This window comes from Parasteatoda tepidariorum, chromosome 4 (genome assembly GCF_982258835.1).
Source record: "Parasteatoda tepidariorum strain Cologne lab strain chromosome 4, Ptep-v5.0, whole genome shotgun sequence".
Taxonomy (NCBI): Eukaryota; Metazoa; Arthropoda; class Arachnida; order Araneae; family Theridiidae; genus Parasteatoda; species Parasteatoda tepidariorum.
In genome coordinates this window covers 27,291,889-27,308,126 of record NC_141758.1, presented here as the reverse complement: position 1 = coordinate 27,308,126, position 16,238 = coordinate 27,291,889, and positions in this window count along the sequence as shown.

Sequence of the window (16,238 nt, the reverse complement as noted above, 5' to 3'; positions counted from 1 at the left end):
AGTACCGCTGAAATCAAATGGTTGAATCTAATCACGTGGTTGTACATGGCATGCGAACGTTGCAGAGTTTAGGCTTGGTTTACTATCACGCTGAATTAATTTTTGGATCACATTTAATAGGATATGTAAAAGCGATATCACTTGTCGAACCTGATTAATCGGAAATGCTGATGAGGCAAATGCTATTATTTACAGATGCATGACGTCGCTTGTAGGTATTCTAGGAGTGATTCAGCATGATAATAAACCAAGCATAATAGATGCAGCATTAAAGGCCTGGTTTCTTAGGACAGGACGCCGTCAGCTGGAAATCAGCGCTAACCTCTGATTGGTCCATTTGTGAGTTTGATAGTATACGTCATTGAACGCTCATCTTGAACTACAATTGCCGTCCAACTCAACTGCAGTTGGATTACAACGTGACGTTAACCACAGAAGCAATGGTGGACAACATCTAACAGCACATTGAAATCAGCCAAGATTTTGATTTTGACATTAAACATAGCTTCTTCATTAATCATAGCACTCTTCATTTAGCTCAGCTATAATGTGTTTTTTCTTGGACAAAGTCATTATTTGTTCTCTAAAACACTGGTCGACAAAAACAAAATCAATACAAATTCAAAATAAATATTTGTTTACGTTATTAACGCATGCGCAATGAGAGATAATGTCTTCGTTGGACGAACTGCTCACGCTGAGCTAACAAAAAAGTATTTTTTTGGCGTCAGCTCTACATCAACTTTCCGCTGACGCCCAGATAAGGCGCTTGTCCTAAGAAACCAGAGCTTTACACGCCATACGCAACCACAACCACGTGATTAAACACAACCATGTAATTTCAACTGTATTTCTTCTATAGCGGACTTCCCACTTCGACTTGTACACGTCTACTTCGATGGATGATCCACATCGAACAGTTCACTTACTATTTGAGACTGCAACATTGTCCTCGAGCTGTTGCTTCACAGTCTCGATCACACACAACAAAACCTGTTCACACTCATTCGCTTATAGAAACATAGGAGCGTCCACGCATAAAACTGTGATCTTAAAATACAGTGGTGGCCAAAAGTGTGGACATTTTTTGAAAGTTTCATATTTTTCAACTTCGTGTGCTTGTAGAATATATTAATTTTCACGTAAATACAAATGTTTAGATATCAAATTGAAGGTAATTTAATGTAAAATTTAATATTAAATACAGTATTACAATATCTGTATCACAAAAAAAGTTATGCAACTAATAGTAAGATCTATCTTTGATTTGCATTTTTTTAAAAGTGATACTTACACAATTAATACTTAGTAGGATAACCCTTATTTTTTAAGACAGCTTCACAGCGTCTTTTCATCGAGTGAACGAGTGTTTGGAGTTTATCTTTCGTAATCACATGGTGCCATAAATCAATTATTGCTTCAATAAGTTGTCTTTTTTTGGATGTACTTTTTTTACGTACAAGAATTTTCAAACGTCGCCACAAATTTGTAATTGGATTGAGATCAGGGCTGCTTCCTGGCCATGGTATTATATCTAGGCCTGTATTTTGAAACCATGCTTTGCATACTTTTGCTGTGTGGCATGGAGCTGAATCCTGCTGAAAAATAAATGGTGCGTTGTTGGGCAAGAGATCCCTGATGGAAGGTATCAATTTTGGTTTCAGGACAGTTTCGATGCATTTTTTGGCATTCTGAATGCGATCACTTGAATTCGGCCCAAACCATTTTCAGACATACATGCCCAAATCATGACATTTGTTGGGTTTTTTGTAGTTGCTTCAATGCAATCAGGATGGTGTGATTCACCTACTCTACGTCTCACGTATTTTCTACCATCACTACCAAAAAGAGATTTTTTACTTTCATCGCTCCAGATTACTTTCTTCCATTGATTTTCTGACCATTTAATGTGTTCTTTTGCCCACTTAACTAGTTTTTCGCGTTGCTTTTGATTTAAATATGGTTTTTTCCTTGGAATTCTAGCTTGTAGTCCAAATCCTGATAACCTTCTTCTTATTGTTCCTGAGCTTACTGCAATACCCACTGCATTCATTTCTCATTTAATGGCATATGATGAAACTTTTCTATCTTGAAGGCATAGCCGTCTAATTTTTCTATCGGCAGTAGCACTTGTGCAATTTTTTTCGGCCTGATTTGACTTTATTTTCCACTGATTTCGTTTTTGCATAAGGTAAACAGAACTTTCGTACACCAGAACAAATCACTAAACCACCAACTTGTCTTGCAATTTCGGCATAAGAGAGGCCATTTTCTCTCAATATGACAATTCGGGTTCTTTTTGTAGATGTTCAATAAGTTCTTCTTGTTGATGACATTGTTTAGTATATTTAAAAAAAAAAAGCACTTTAATAATTCTTTTACAAAATTCTTGAGCGAAAAAAACGTTCATCCAATAAAAGATAACTTATTGAAGCTATAATTGATTCTTGGCACCATGTGGCTACGAAAGATAAACTTCCAACACTCTTTCACTCGATGAAAAGACGCTGTGAAGCTGTCTTAAAAAATAAGGGTTATCCTAATAAGTATTGATTATGTAAGTATCACTTTAAAAAATGCAAATCTAAGATAGATCTTACTATTAGTTGCATAACTTTTTTTGTAATATAGATATTGTAATACTGTATTTATTATTAAATTCTACATTAAATCACCTTCAATTTGATATATAAACATTTGTATTTAAGTGAAAATTAATATATTCTACAAGCACAAAAAGTTGAAAAACATGAAACTTTCAAAAAATGTTCACACTTTTGGCCACCACTGTAGCTCTCACGATCACAATTCAAAATCCGGTAAACTTAATACTGCCGTACAATAAAAAATCAGCGTATGGGACAAAGAATTCCACACTGAGATTGTTTTAAATATATATTTGGCATCTTTGTATGGTAAGCTACATATTAAAAATTCTTTTTCTTCTCAAAAATAAATTTTGTTTTATCAGTGTTTCGAATTTCCATTTTCATAGCATAACATTATCAATAGAAGGAAAATAGTTGTCAAGTCACCTTTCTCGGAATCAATCGTGAAACACTTACGCTGTTTTTTCAATTACGCGGCAGAATACAGCTTCTCACGACCAGTGCTCAAAGTCCGATGAACTTAATACAGCTCTCCCAGTCTTTCGCACAACGGTGATGAATCAACAAGTGATATCCAATCATCGGAGTCTATTCCAGATAAAATTTTAGTGGAGGAGTACTGTAGCGTGTCTACCTCTACAATTACTAAAATACCAATTACATAAAATATAAAAGATGTTTTTATCTTGAAAACAAGCATTATGTGATGCATAGTCAGATGATGTATATAGTAATGTATTTTGTATTGTCTTGTTATACTGACAAACATCGTACAAGAAGTGTGTTTTTGATTATTTATGTATCTATACTTATATATTATGTATTTTTATTATTATCTTTATTAATGTATTCATTTTTATGTTTATGTAATTACTTTTATGCATGTTCAATCTTCATCATACAAGATGAAATTTTCTAGGGTTATGTGTCCAGTTATTAATCCCTACTTTTATTTCACGGATACAAGAACCAGAAGGTTTTTCACCTCAATGATCCTCACCACATGATGAAGGGGTAACGGGCCGCTTCGGCCTCAGGCACCCCGGCCAACCGAAAAGACTGCAACTTTATCTTGGGGCATCTTTTGATAGATGAAGGTTGACATCGTCGAAAGACCCTTCCACACATCATGACCTATCATATAGGTTACGTGGCTTGACACATCGGTAATTAAAGATGAAATTTAATTCGAAATAAACTGTGAAGAAATTTAAGCATCTACGCTATCTTATTACATTGTCATTCTATTTATGTTTTTTTCGTTAAATTAATTGCTCTTCTTTAAACACACACCAGATGTGGTATCAAATTTCCCTGAACGGCATTTGTCAGCAGAAAAAACTGCGGTTATAATCCTAACCCTAAGTATTTAATCTTTCTCTTGAGTAATAAATATTGTATGTGAACTTCATGTTTGGAAATAATCTCAGGCAATAGTTTCGAAAGAAGAACAAGAATCAACTCTTGTCATATTTCTGGTATTTTCGCTAAGAAAGGGAGTATGTTTTTTGATGCGTCATATGGCTCTTATTCCAGAATTTAATCTGTTGTGAAGATTTTATTTGGAAATGTTTACAATAAGCTTTGAATTTTTTGATTGAGTAATGATGTAGGGTAATTTAATTGTTTTCGTTATGCGGACTACTGGTTCACTTTTTAAATAGTCTGCGCAGACTACTTATGAAAAACAGTGTGGAGGCTTTCTGATGTGAGGTGATGGTTTCACCGCTGTATGAGAAACGGGCCAATCTTCGTGCTGTCTTTCTCTGTATTGTTCTATCTGTCCTTGTACTTGACAAAGGATGCTTATAAGCTTTAATTGAGCAAACAAGCCAGAAATATATCAATAAATCGGTTAAAAAATCGAATATTTTTCACTCATTATATGAAGTAGATGCAGAATTCCTGTTTTAACATTTGATTTAAAAAGATTTTGACAGAAATTGTATACATAAAATGTGGAAAGCCCAAACAGTAATATTGTCTTTAGGTGAAGGCGAAATTTTAAAAATTTTCGTTCATTTAATTTTTATTATTTACCATTTTAGATAATCTGAAGAGAGAGAACTTCCCTGTTGGAGGCCCAGCTTTAATGTTCACTAATCACTTCGCCAACACTGGGTTTTGTCTCGAGAACTTTTGTGGTTGTGTCCGTGTTTTGATGCAAGCAATAGATTTGCTATACATAAATAAGAATGCTTTTTTAATTATAGTAGTATTGAAAAAGAAAAAAGGCTTTTAATTTTTTTGTGTTCATTTTGATAAAGCAAATTTTGCACGGGCAAAAAGGACTCCATGTTAAAAGCTTCAAGCTTTATCTTTCAAATAATAACAACAGTTTTGCCTTGTGAAATCTACCAAAACATTTGCTGCTAAAAGAAAGATTGCTCATATAGAGACAGTATATAAGTGCTTCATATTTTCGCCCTACCGTGTACATTTTTAGCTGTTCAATTCATCGAATTTCCTCTACCGTTGATCTCATATTATTTAGTTTCATAGAAACCAATTTAAAAAGAATAATTATAAACAAAATAAACACGTTATTTCGGATAACCTTAGTAATACTAATTCAGTGACGTAGCACCGAACAGCATACCATCCACGTTGAGCTTTATATTTATCTGATGAAACAAATAAAGAAAATTTTAGTTAAAAAACGTGCAATAAACTCCGTTTTTTGATCAAACAGAGCTGTAAGCTAACAAAATTAGCTTTAATCATCGAAAAAGCGTCTGTAGTGTAATTTGTAATATACTTTAATGCTAAACTTAAGCTGACCAGCGTCCTCAGAAACTTAGAAAAACTCGTAGCTAAATTTCTGGAAAAAAACATACGAAAGTTCTAGACTAATGCAAAGCAAAAAAGACTAATGCAAATTATTTTTCAAGTGGAAATTCTCGAAAGGACGCATTAAAATTTTTGAACGATTTTAAGAATCGGAGTTAAATTCCCTTTAGCACGTTGTTTTTTGCTAGGGTCTAAATTTCAGGACGATAGTTGTTAGGGAGTATAAGAGAAACAGACACAGAAACTTTTCTTTCAATTACTACAAACACACCTGCCAACACTAATCCAACAAATGTTATCAACAACTAGAAATGTATAGCAAATTGCATCTAAATGTTTAGCAATCACTATTCTCTAAACAGCGAAGAACTATGAACTTAAACTATCCACGGTTACACTGGCTAATATCCTGTCGGAGTAGAATTTTCTTTCGAAATTTACTGTTTTGGAATGGGTTAATCTTTCTGAGGAGGATTTTTCCCAGAAGTAGCAAAATAAAAGTTATTAACAATATTGTTAACAACTTGTTGGAATGTAGGCTGAAACACTTAACCGGACTGTATTAAACATCTGAGCAAATGAAGCCGCTTGCGGCCCTTTTCACATTCATCTTTAATTTTGTGGTGTTTCAATGAGGTCATGGAATGCAAATAGAGTAAAGGAGTATTCATGTAGATTACTGAATTCTGACTGTGTAGTTATATGCTGTAAGGTTAAAATACTTAATCGTAAAGTTGTTAATCTTTTATATATATACAACTAATTTATTTAGATTATTTAATTTAATTAGATCTGGCGGGGGTCAAAATAATTTTTAATTAAATTTATATATGCAGAGATGCCAACTGCTCCGGACACGTCAAAATAATTAAAAAAAACGGTAAATAACTACAAAGGAAATTTTGCAAATATTTGACTATTTTTGCCTGCTTGTTAAGAGGTACAGCATGACGTAAGTGCTATAAAGTGGTGAATTATATAAGTCTACGAATTGTTCAGAAATAGTGGTGGATAAAAATCTACTACATTGAATTTATTAAACCAAGAATCACAATTGATAAAGTACCACTTTAAAATATATATTTGTTGTCCGGAGCAAGTTGGCATCTCTGTAAATGCAAGAATTCAATTGAAAGCATAGATTTAACTACCATCTTGAATATAAAAGCAAAATTTTACACAACATGCGTAAAATTTTGCAGGTTTGCTTAAAATACCAACAAGTGGCTTACCTCAACAAATGAGAGAAATCTTTCTAAAAATTAAAATTTTGTCATGATTAATAATCGATTCGAATCATTTTGTCATGTCAAGATTCATGTACAATTAATTGCTCTTTCTTTTTATTCATGCCGCATCTAAGCAGCATTTTTTAAACAGAAGTATCGAATGCGAATAGAAAATTAAACTAGCATACAAGAGTTTTATGTATTATATATATTATAAATTTTTACTTGAAAATTGGTAGTTAAAATAGTTTTATTCTTGTTTTTTAAAGATGAGCATAAAAATTTACGTATTGAAAACAGTGCCTATAAATTTATGTATATACTTTAACGGTGTGTAAAAATCAAATATCTAATTTTTTCTTCCTGTAAACGTTAAATTGTTGCTGTTAATTGCTATTATACAACAGGAGAGAGACGAAGTATGTATATCAGTGGCGAAGTATGTAACTGGCTTTTTTTGTGGCCCGCAAACCAAAATATATTAGCTGTCATTTTTTTGCGGACAATTTTCGTAAAAAATCTGTATGGGTTTAAAATACTTTTCTCGTTAATAAAAACCAAATTTTTTCGTTTCCGAGAAATGTAACATAACAACGGGGCAAAAAAAATTTATTTCTCAGGTTTTGCATTCAATAAAATATTTATTCAAGTACAAAAATAATCGCGTATGTTGCTCTTTTTTTATTATTTTTTTTCGTATTTTGAGAAAATAATTTAGCATGTGTGTATTAGAAATTTTCTCGAAGAAACTCTCCGATTTAACTTTTTGAAACCACTCATTTTAGACTGAAATATTTACACACACATTTGTAAATTTTACATTTCATTTAAAATGTAAATATCTATTCTCTGGTGGTTGCAGCAGACAAACCACAATCTTCTCATTGAACATTTTGTGTGGTACTACGTAAGTTTTAATACCAACCTTTTTAAAGTTTTATATCTAAACAATTAGATATCTGTTGCATCTTGTTTTATACATTGTTTAATACATAGGTTTAATACATACATTGCTAATTGTTTAATACATAGGTGCACATTAAGGTTATTGTAGCCCGAATTTTTTAATATGCAATTAAATCTTTTTAAAAATCTACTTTTTATTTTAATTTATAATTCAATAATTTTGTTTTGTACAACTTGGTAAAAATCTGACAGTATTATTTAATGTTCCTTCAAACTTCAAAAATAAAAGAGTCCTCTATAAGATTTTGTTAAAGTTGCGGCTCGCCATTTGATTTGTGTTCATATATATATATATATATATATATATATATATATATATATATATATATATATATATATATATATATATATATATATATATATATATATATATATATATATATATATATATATATGTAATATAGAATTTCTCATACGAGTCATTCTATATTAACTGGTAAGCTTAAAACATATGTTTCTTATCAAGTTTAAGATGTAGAAGTCGGTCTCTCACAAAGAGCCATAAAAAGTCAAGATGAACCAGATAAGGCCAGATAAAAGATTATGTTCTGAAGTTAATGGGCAATAATTCATCAATGAAGATAGTCCCAGAAAGTTCCCACCGTCAGAGTGGCGAGATACTTTTAGCGAATCAAAACCTCTAAATTTTATAAATTGAATGACGTTTCATTCAGATAAGAAAATACTTGCAACCACGCCCTCTCAGAATCTCACTTTAAAAGCTCAGGACAGGCAAAATTGCGTGTCTTTTTCATATTTTCAATGGCTAGATAAAGCTGGGCCAAAACCAAACAATCCCTGCAAAGGGGGAAACCTGATGTAAATATCCCACTCATAATGTTTGCAATACTCCATCTAAAGTAATAAAATGCCTTTTTAACAGAAGCTGCCTAAGTCTCTTCAATTATCTTTTCTCATACGAGTCATTCTATATTAACTGGTAAGCTTAAAACATATGTTTCTTATCAAGTTTAAGATGTAGAAGTCGGTCTCTCACAAAGAGCCATAAAAAGTCAAGATGAACCAGATAAGGCCAGATAAAAGATTATGTTCTGAAGTTAATGGGCAATAATTCATCAATGAAGATAGTCCCAGAAAGTTCCCACCGTCAGAGTGGCGAGATACTTTTAGCGAATCAAAACCTCTAAATTTTATAAATTGAATGACGTTTCATTCAGATAAGAAAATACTTGCAACCACGCCCTCTCAGAATCTCACTTTAAAAGCTCAGGACAGGCAAAATTGCGTGTCTTTTTCATATTTTCAATGGCTAGATAAAGCTGGGCCAAAACCAAACAATCCCTGCAAAGGGGGAAACCTGATGTAAATATCCCACTCATAATGTTTGCAATACTCCATCTAAAGTAATAAAATGCCTTTTTAACAGAAGCTGCCTAAGTCTCTTCAATTATCTTTTCTCATACGAGTCATTCTATATTAACTGGTAAGCTTAAAACATATGTTTCTTATCAAGTTTAAGATGTAGAAGTCGGTCTCTCACAAAGAGCCATAAAAAGTCAAGATGAACCAGATAAGGCCAGATAAAAGATTATGTTCTGAAGTTAATGGGCAATAATTCATCAATGAAGATAGTCCCAGAAAGTTCCCACCGTCAGAGTGGCGAGATACTTTTAGCGAATCAAAACCTCTAAATTTTATAAATTGAATGACGTTTCATTCAGATAAGAAAATACTTGCAACCACGCCCTCTCAGAATCTCACTTTAAAAGCTCAGGACAGGCAAAATTGCGTGTCTTTTTCATATTTTCAATGGCTAGATAAAGCTGGGCCAAAACCAAACAATCCCTGCAAAGGGGGAAACCTGATGTAAATATCCCACTCATAATGTTTGCAATACTCCATCTAAAGTAATAAAATGCCTTTTTAACAGAAGCTGCCTAAGTCTCTTCAATTATCTAGCCTTTAAAGACGTAACATGACATATATATATATATAGCATTAAACCAATTAAAGATTTTGTCTTCTCCCTTAAGAATTATGAAACATATAAGTTCTACGATCTTATTATTAACTTTTCTTTCATTAATTTACATTTCAAAATTCTTTGTTTCGATCTTATAAAAGCCAAAATGAGCAAAATTTTGCCTAATAATAAGAAAAGTTTAGATAATTTATATTTCGTTATTAACTTTCAAAATCCTATTTTCGATAAGATCAAATTTCACAACATTTTTGAAAATTTTGAAGCTTTATTTCCATTAAAAGATTTTAACATAATTAAAAGTTTTAAATATAACAAATCTCTTTTTAGAACCATTTTTAACTATAATGATATAAGCAAAAATTTAGGGAGTATTAATATATCCGATTATGAATGTCACTGTGAGGAGGATAAATATTTTGATTTTGTTGATAAACATCATAAACATATTATCACTGGTAATTTAAATATTATAGAAAACTTGGAACTTAGGAATTTAATGATTAAAGGCACAAAATTTAGACCCATTTACCATATATCAATCAATAGGATTCTAAAATACTTTCTTAATGATCTCAATAGTTTTTGCTTAAAGATATCAAATAGATTCTCTTTACCTTTAGGTATGCTAACAGAATGGAAATGGGGAGTTTATTATTACTTTAAAAACTTTATTTTCAATAATAAGGATAATTTAAATGAGAATAACAATTCAACAAATTTTTCTAATATTGTTCAATCAATTAAGCAACTTCAAAAAAATTTTGTAATTACTCCCATAGACAAAGCTAACAATAATTATGCTATATTCTGTAAAAAATTCTATGCTGAACTTTTAAATACGGAATTAAAAAATAGTAAAAATTTTGAACTTAGTAATTTCAATAATAATATTGCCATTAAAAAAATTTTAGCTTTTTACAAGAGATTAAAAATTAAAATTAGCAATATACAATTTCCTTACTTAATTATCAGTCCTAAATTTCATAAAATTCCAGTAAAATTTAGAACTATCACATGTGGGTCTAATACTTATTTGACTAAACCTGGCACCATTTTCTCTAACTACTTAAATAAGATTATTAACTATATTACTAAAGAAGGTTTCTCTTGGATAATCACTATCAACCGATCATAATAATCAACCGATTTTAGATTTCATTAAACATAATAAAATTAATTCTATTGCGACTTTTGATTTCCAGGATCTTTTCAATAGCATTCCCCTTTCTAAACTAAAAGATGTCCTTTTGAATTATTACCATGATTTTAAAAATATCCTTTGTTGCGATTTTGATTATTGGGAAATTCTGATTAATTTTTGTCTTTTTAGTAATTATCTTTACAATGGAAGGGATATCTTTCTTCAAATTAATGGAATACCTCAGAGATCTAATTATTCATCTCTCTTAGCTAACTTATTTTTGCATTATTATGAAAAAAATTATACTCTGAGTATTAAATTTGTTTTTAGATATATTGATGACTTAATTATCTTTAATTTCCAAGATTTTACTGTTTTATTGAGTGATATATACCCTGAGGAATTAATCTTACTTCGTAATCATGATGATAATATTAATTTCAATTTTTTGGATTTGGGTATTATGAAAGTTGAAAATATCTGCTTTGTTGATTTATACGATAAAATAAATGATTTTAATTTTAATATTAATAAACTAGTTACTTGGAATTCTAATGTTTCTAGGAGCATCTATTTAATTACCACTTTTAATGAAATGAACAGAATTAAAAGAATATGTAGTAATATTTATTTATCCAAAAAACAAATCGATAAACTCTTTCAAAATCTGATAAAAAACAATGGATACCCAACTAATGTAATAAAGTTTTATATAAAATCATTGAATTAATCGTATATTTTGGTGGATATATTTTCTGAACATTTTTTTTTTGTTAATTTTTATGATTTTCCCATGTGCAAATCCATTTCAGGCCAAAATTCATTGCCAAAATTATTTACTAAATAATTTCTTTGTTAATTTATATAATTTTTCCATGTGCAAATCCATTTCGGGCAAATCCGTGGTTAGAATTATTTACCAAAAATTCCTTTACTAAATAATTTCCTTTGTTAATCTATACAGTTTTTCCATGTGCAAATCCATTTCGGGCAAATCCGTGGATAAAATTGTTTGCTATAAATTTCTTTATTAATTTATACAATTTTCCATGTGCAAATCCATTTCGGGCAAATCCGTGGCTAAAATTATGTACTAAAATTTTTTTTTTCTTTGTTAATCTTTCCATGTGCAAATCCATTTCGGGCAAATCCGTGGTTAGAATTATTTACTGAAAATTCCTTTGGTATATACAGTTTTTCCATGTGCAAATCCATTTCGGGCAAATCCGTGGATAAAATTGTTTGCTCAAAATTTCTTTATTAATTTATATAATTTTCCATGTGCAAATCCATTTCGGGCAAATCCGTGGTTAAAATTATCTGCTAAAAATTTTTTTCTTTGTTAATTTTTCCATGTGCAAATCCATTTCGGACAAATCCGTGTTAAAATTATCTATTAAAATTTTTTCTTTGATAATTTAAATAATTTTTCTATGTGCTAATCCATATTGTGCAAATCCGCGGCTAAAATTATTTGCAAAGCAGGCAATTTATGTTTCTCTTTTCTATTTTATATTTTTTCTTAAATAAACATCTATCTTCTAAAACTATTTATGATCAATTTGTAAAATTATCCAGTATAATATTACCTTGCGCACATCCATTTCGGGCCCATCCTTGGTAACTAACAAATCAAAACCCAGAATAACAAATCACTTCAGCAGTGCAGTAAGAACGACACTTTAAAACCCTCTTGTTACACTCAATTTGCGCTTTTGTTTTCATCTTTTGTAATCTGGCAATCTCTCTGCGAAAACATTTTTAAATCATTCTTGAAAAATAACAGTCCATGTAAGTTGTTATGATTTTGCTACTCGCTTTATAGTCCCCCCTTTTTAATGTTTTTTCTTTTTATTTTATGATCTGTTTTTACATGTTATTTTTACTTTTTATGATCTTTTTTTATGTAGTTATTTTATAAAAAAAATTTTTTTGAGTGCTCCTCACACTATTGTATTAATAAATTTTGCTTTGGCTTTATTGATACAATATCAGAAAGCACTCTGTTTTGCGGATATAATCGTGTGGGCTGAAGAAAAGATTATATCTTTTTTTTCCGGTTTTTCTATTAACAATTCATTTTTTTTTCTTTAAATAAAATGTTGTTTGTTATTTTTTTACTTATTATTTCCCACCCCCTTTTTTTCATATGTCTATTATTTTTCTTTGTTTTATTCTTCATTTTGAAGTTATATATATATATATATATATATATATATATATATATATATATATATATATATATATATATATATATATATATATATAAGTATATATAAGTTTAAAAAGTAGAGAAAACAAGGGAAAATTACAGAACATTGAAAGAAGGAGAAGAAAGATAATAATAAAAATAACAAGGAACCGGAAGGAAAAAAAAACAATTCGAAAAAAAGGGACAAACATTTTAAACAAATCCGGAAAATGAGGGATATAATCTTTTCATCAGCTCACACGATTATATCCACAAAAAAGAGTGCATTCTAATATTGTATCAATACAGCTAAAGCAAAATATATCAATACAATAGTGTGAGGAGCACTCAAAAAATTTTACAAAAAAAATTAAAACAAATAAAATAGAACACAATAAGTAAAACTATGACGTAAAAGCAGAAAATAAAAAATATAATATAAAGAAAAAAACAGAATAAAACATGAAATGAAATAAAAAAAGCGAGTAGCGAATTCAAATGAACTTACATGAACGGGAAATTTTTCAAAAATGATTTAAAATGTTTTCGTAACAAGATTGCCAGATTGCAAAAAATGAAAACAAAAGTGCAAATTGAGATAAAAGCATAACTAGAGGATTTTTGTATTAAAGTGCGTTTTTACTGCATTACTGAAGTGCATTTGATTTGTTAGTTACCTAGGATGAGCCCGAAATGGATGTGCTCCAGGTAATATTAAACTGGATAATTTAAAGAAGTTGACAATTAATAATTATAGAAAATAAATATTTATTTAAGAAAAAAATAGAAAAGAGAAAGAAACATGAATTGCCTGTTATGCACATAATTTCAGCCACGGATTGGCCCGAAATGGATTTGCATATTGGAAAATTATGTAATATTGTTTTCTTAATCTTCTTTGTGTTTTTTGTATTTATTATATATATATATATATATATATATATATATATATATATATATATATATATATATATATATATATATATATATATATATATATATAATAAAAATTTTATTTTCTTAATTGTTTTTCCAATCCTTGCACTGATTCTGAATACTTGGTTTCTCCAATGTGTTTTCTTTTCTTGTCATCAATATTTAAAAAAAAATGCAGTTCTTTATTATTTTAAATTTATCCAAATATTCAATAAACCAAGTTCATTTTCATACTTCATTTCATAATTTGTTAAATATTTCTCACTAGAATAGAACTTTCTCTCTTTTTGAGGGATAAGAGCATACCTGCCAACTTTTACGCATTTGGCGTAAAATTTTATTTTTACATTTAAAGTGGTAGTAAATATATATTTTCTTTACTTTTATAAACTTAATTTTTGAATGATTTTGATCTCCACTATTTTTAAAAAAATTAAGCATATATATTAATATGTGTTACTAACATGTTCGTCAGCTTAAGCTTTTTAAATTACAACGTATTTTTTTGCTTAAAATTGAAATTTTAATTCCATTTCAATACCACTGGGAAAAATCATAATGGAGGGGATTAAAAGTTGGCAGTTATAAAGGAGTATTGACAGGTTGTGAAAGAATTAGTTTTATGTAAAGGTAGCGCAACCTACTTTTATATAAAACAATAACTTGGGCAATACTTTAAAATTAATTCTATTGACGACAAATAGCATTAAATGAATTGTATTAATATTTTTATTTTTCGCAAATATTAGAATTCTTTTCAAATCTACTTTAACAGAAAGCAACAGCTTAGGCATTTAATTAAAATTAATTCTATTTTAGAAAAACAGCATTTATCGAATGATATTTGTATTCTCTACAAATATTAGAATTATTTGCTGACCTATTTTTACAGGAAGCAATAGCTTGGACGTTACTTTAAAATTAATTCTATACTAGAAAATTAATATTAAACGATTGGTATTAATATTAGCATTCTTTACAAATATTAGAATTTTTTTAAACCTATTTTAACAGACAGATATAGCTTGGGCATTTAATTAAAATTAATTCTGTAGTAGAAAATCAGTATTAACACTAAATTTACGGGACGCGTCATTTTGACACATTTCGAGTTTTGTAAGGAAAATTACAAAACATATTTGAATTTTTATTTTATTTCTTGTAATGACTTTTTTCCATTGATCGAGGTAAATATAAATTGAAGTATATTTTCTTCAAAAGCGTTGAAATATTGGAATTCTCTTTGTGGTATACCTATCTCTACGGATATGCGTCAATTTGACGCGATCGCAATTTAGACAAAATTTTGAGTAAACTTGAAATTATCACATCAATAATAAATACGAATGTACCGACAATACTTCGATCTGTTATCCGGTGTCGCTATCTCAAATGAAACAAGCGATAAACAACTGTTACCGATAAGCTATAATAGAAAGAACAAACACAGAATGTCAATTGATGCCAGATTTTTAAGGTTTCAGTTGCTTAGCTCGAATATTGAAAAATAAAATACTAGAATATTTCATAAATATATATATAATATTTTCAATTTTTTTCTTATAGTATATAGTTACATTGCTTTCTAAATACAGAGATGCCAACTGCTCCGGACACACCAAATTGAAAAAAACTGTAAATATTTTTAGTAATAAATTTTCCAATTTAAAGTGGTGAAGTATATAAACCTACGATTTATTTAAAAATAGTGGTGGATAAAAATCTACTGAATTGAATTTATTAAACTAAGAATCACAATTGATAAACTACCACTTTAAAATATATATTTGCTGTCGGGAGCAAGTTGGCATCTTTGCAAGTGCTGTTATATGTATTCGTTCATGCGTCAAATTGACGCGTGTTCGTTGAGATAGGTATATAAGAAACGCCTGTAAACCTAGTGTTAAATGAATGATATTAATATTTTTATTCTTTGCTAACATTGTAATTCGTTGTTACCCTACTCTAAAAGAAAGCAATAGCTTGGGCATTACTTTAAAATTAATTCTATTGTTGAAAAATTGTTAATTCTATTGTTGAAAAATTGTTAATTCTATTGTAGAATTCTATTGCTAATTCTATTCTAGAATTCTATTGTTAACTCTGTCGTAGAATTCTATTGTTGATTAATTCTAGTGTAGAACTCTATTGTTAATTCTAGTGTAGAATTCTATTGTTAATTCTATTGTTGATTAATTCTATAGCAGAATTCTATTGTTAATTCTATTGTTGATTAATTCTATTGTAGAATTCTTTTAACCTACTCTAATAGAAAGTATAAGCCTGGGCGTTTAAATAAAATTAATTCTATTGTAAAAAAACAACATTAAATGAATGATATTAATATTTGTAACTTGTTTCATGACAATACTAACAATTATTTTACTATTATATCGTATCGTAATTATACAATATTAAATACACAATGGAA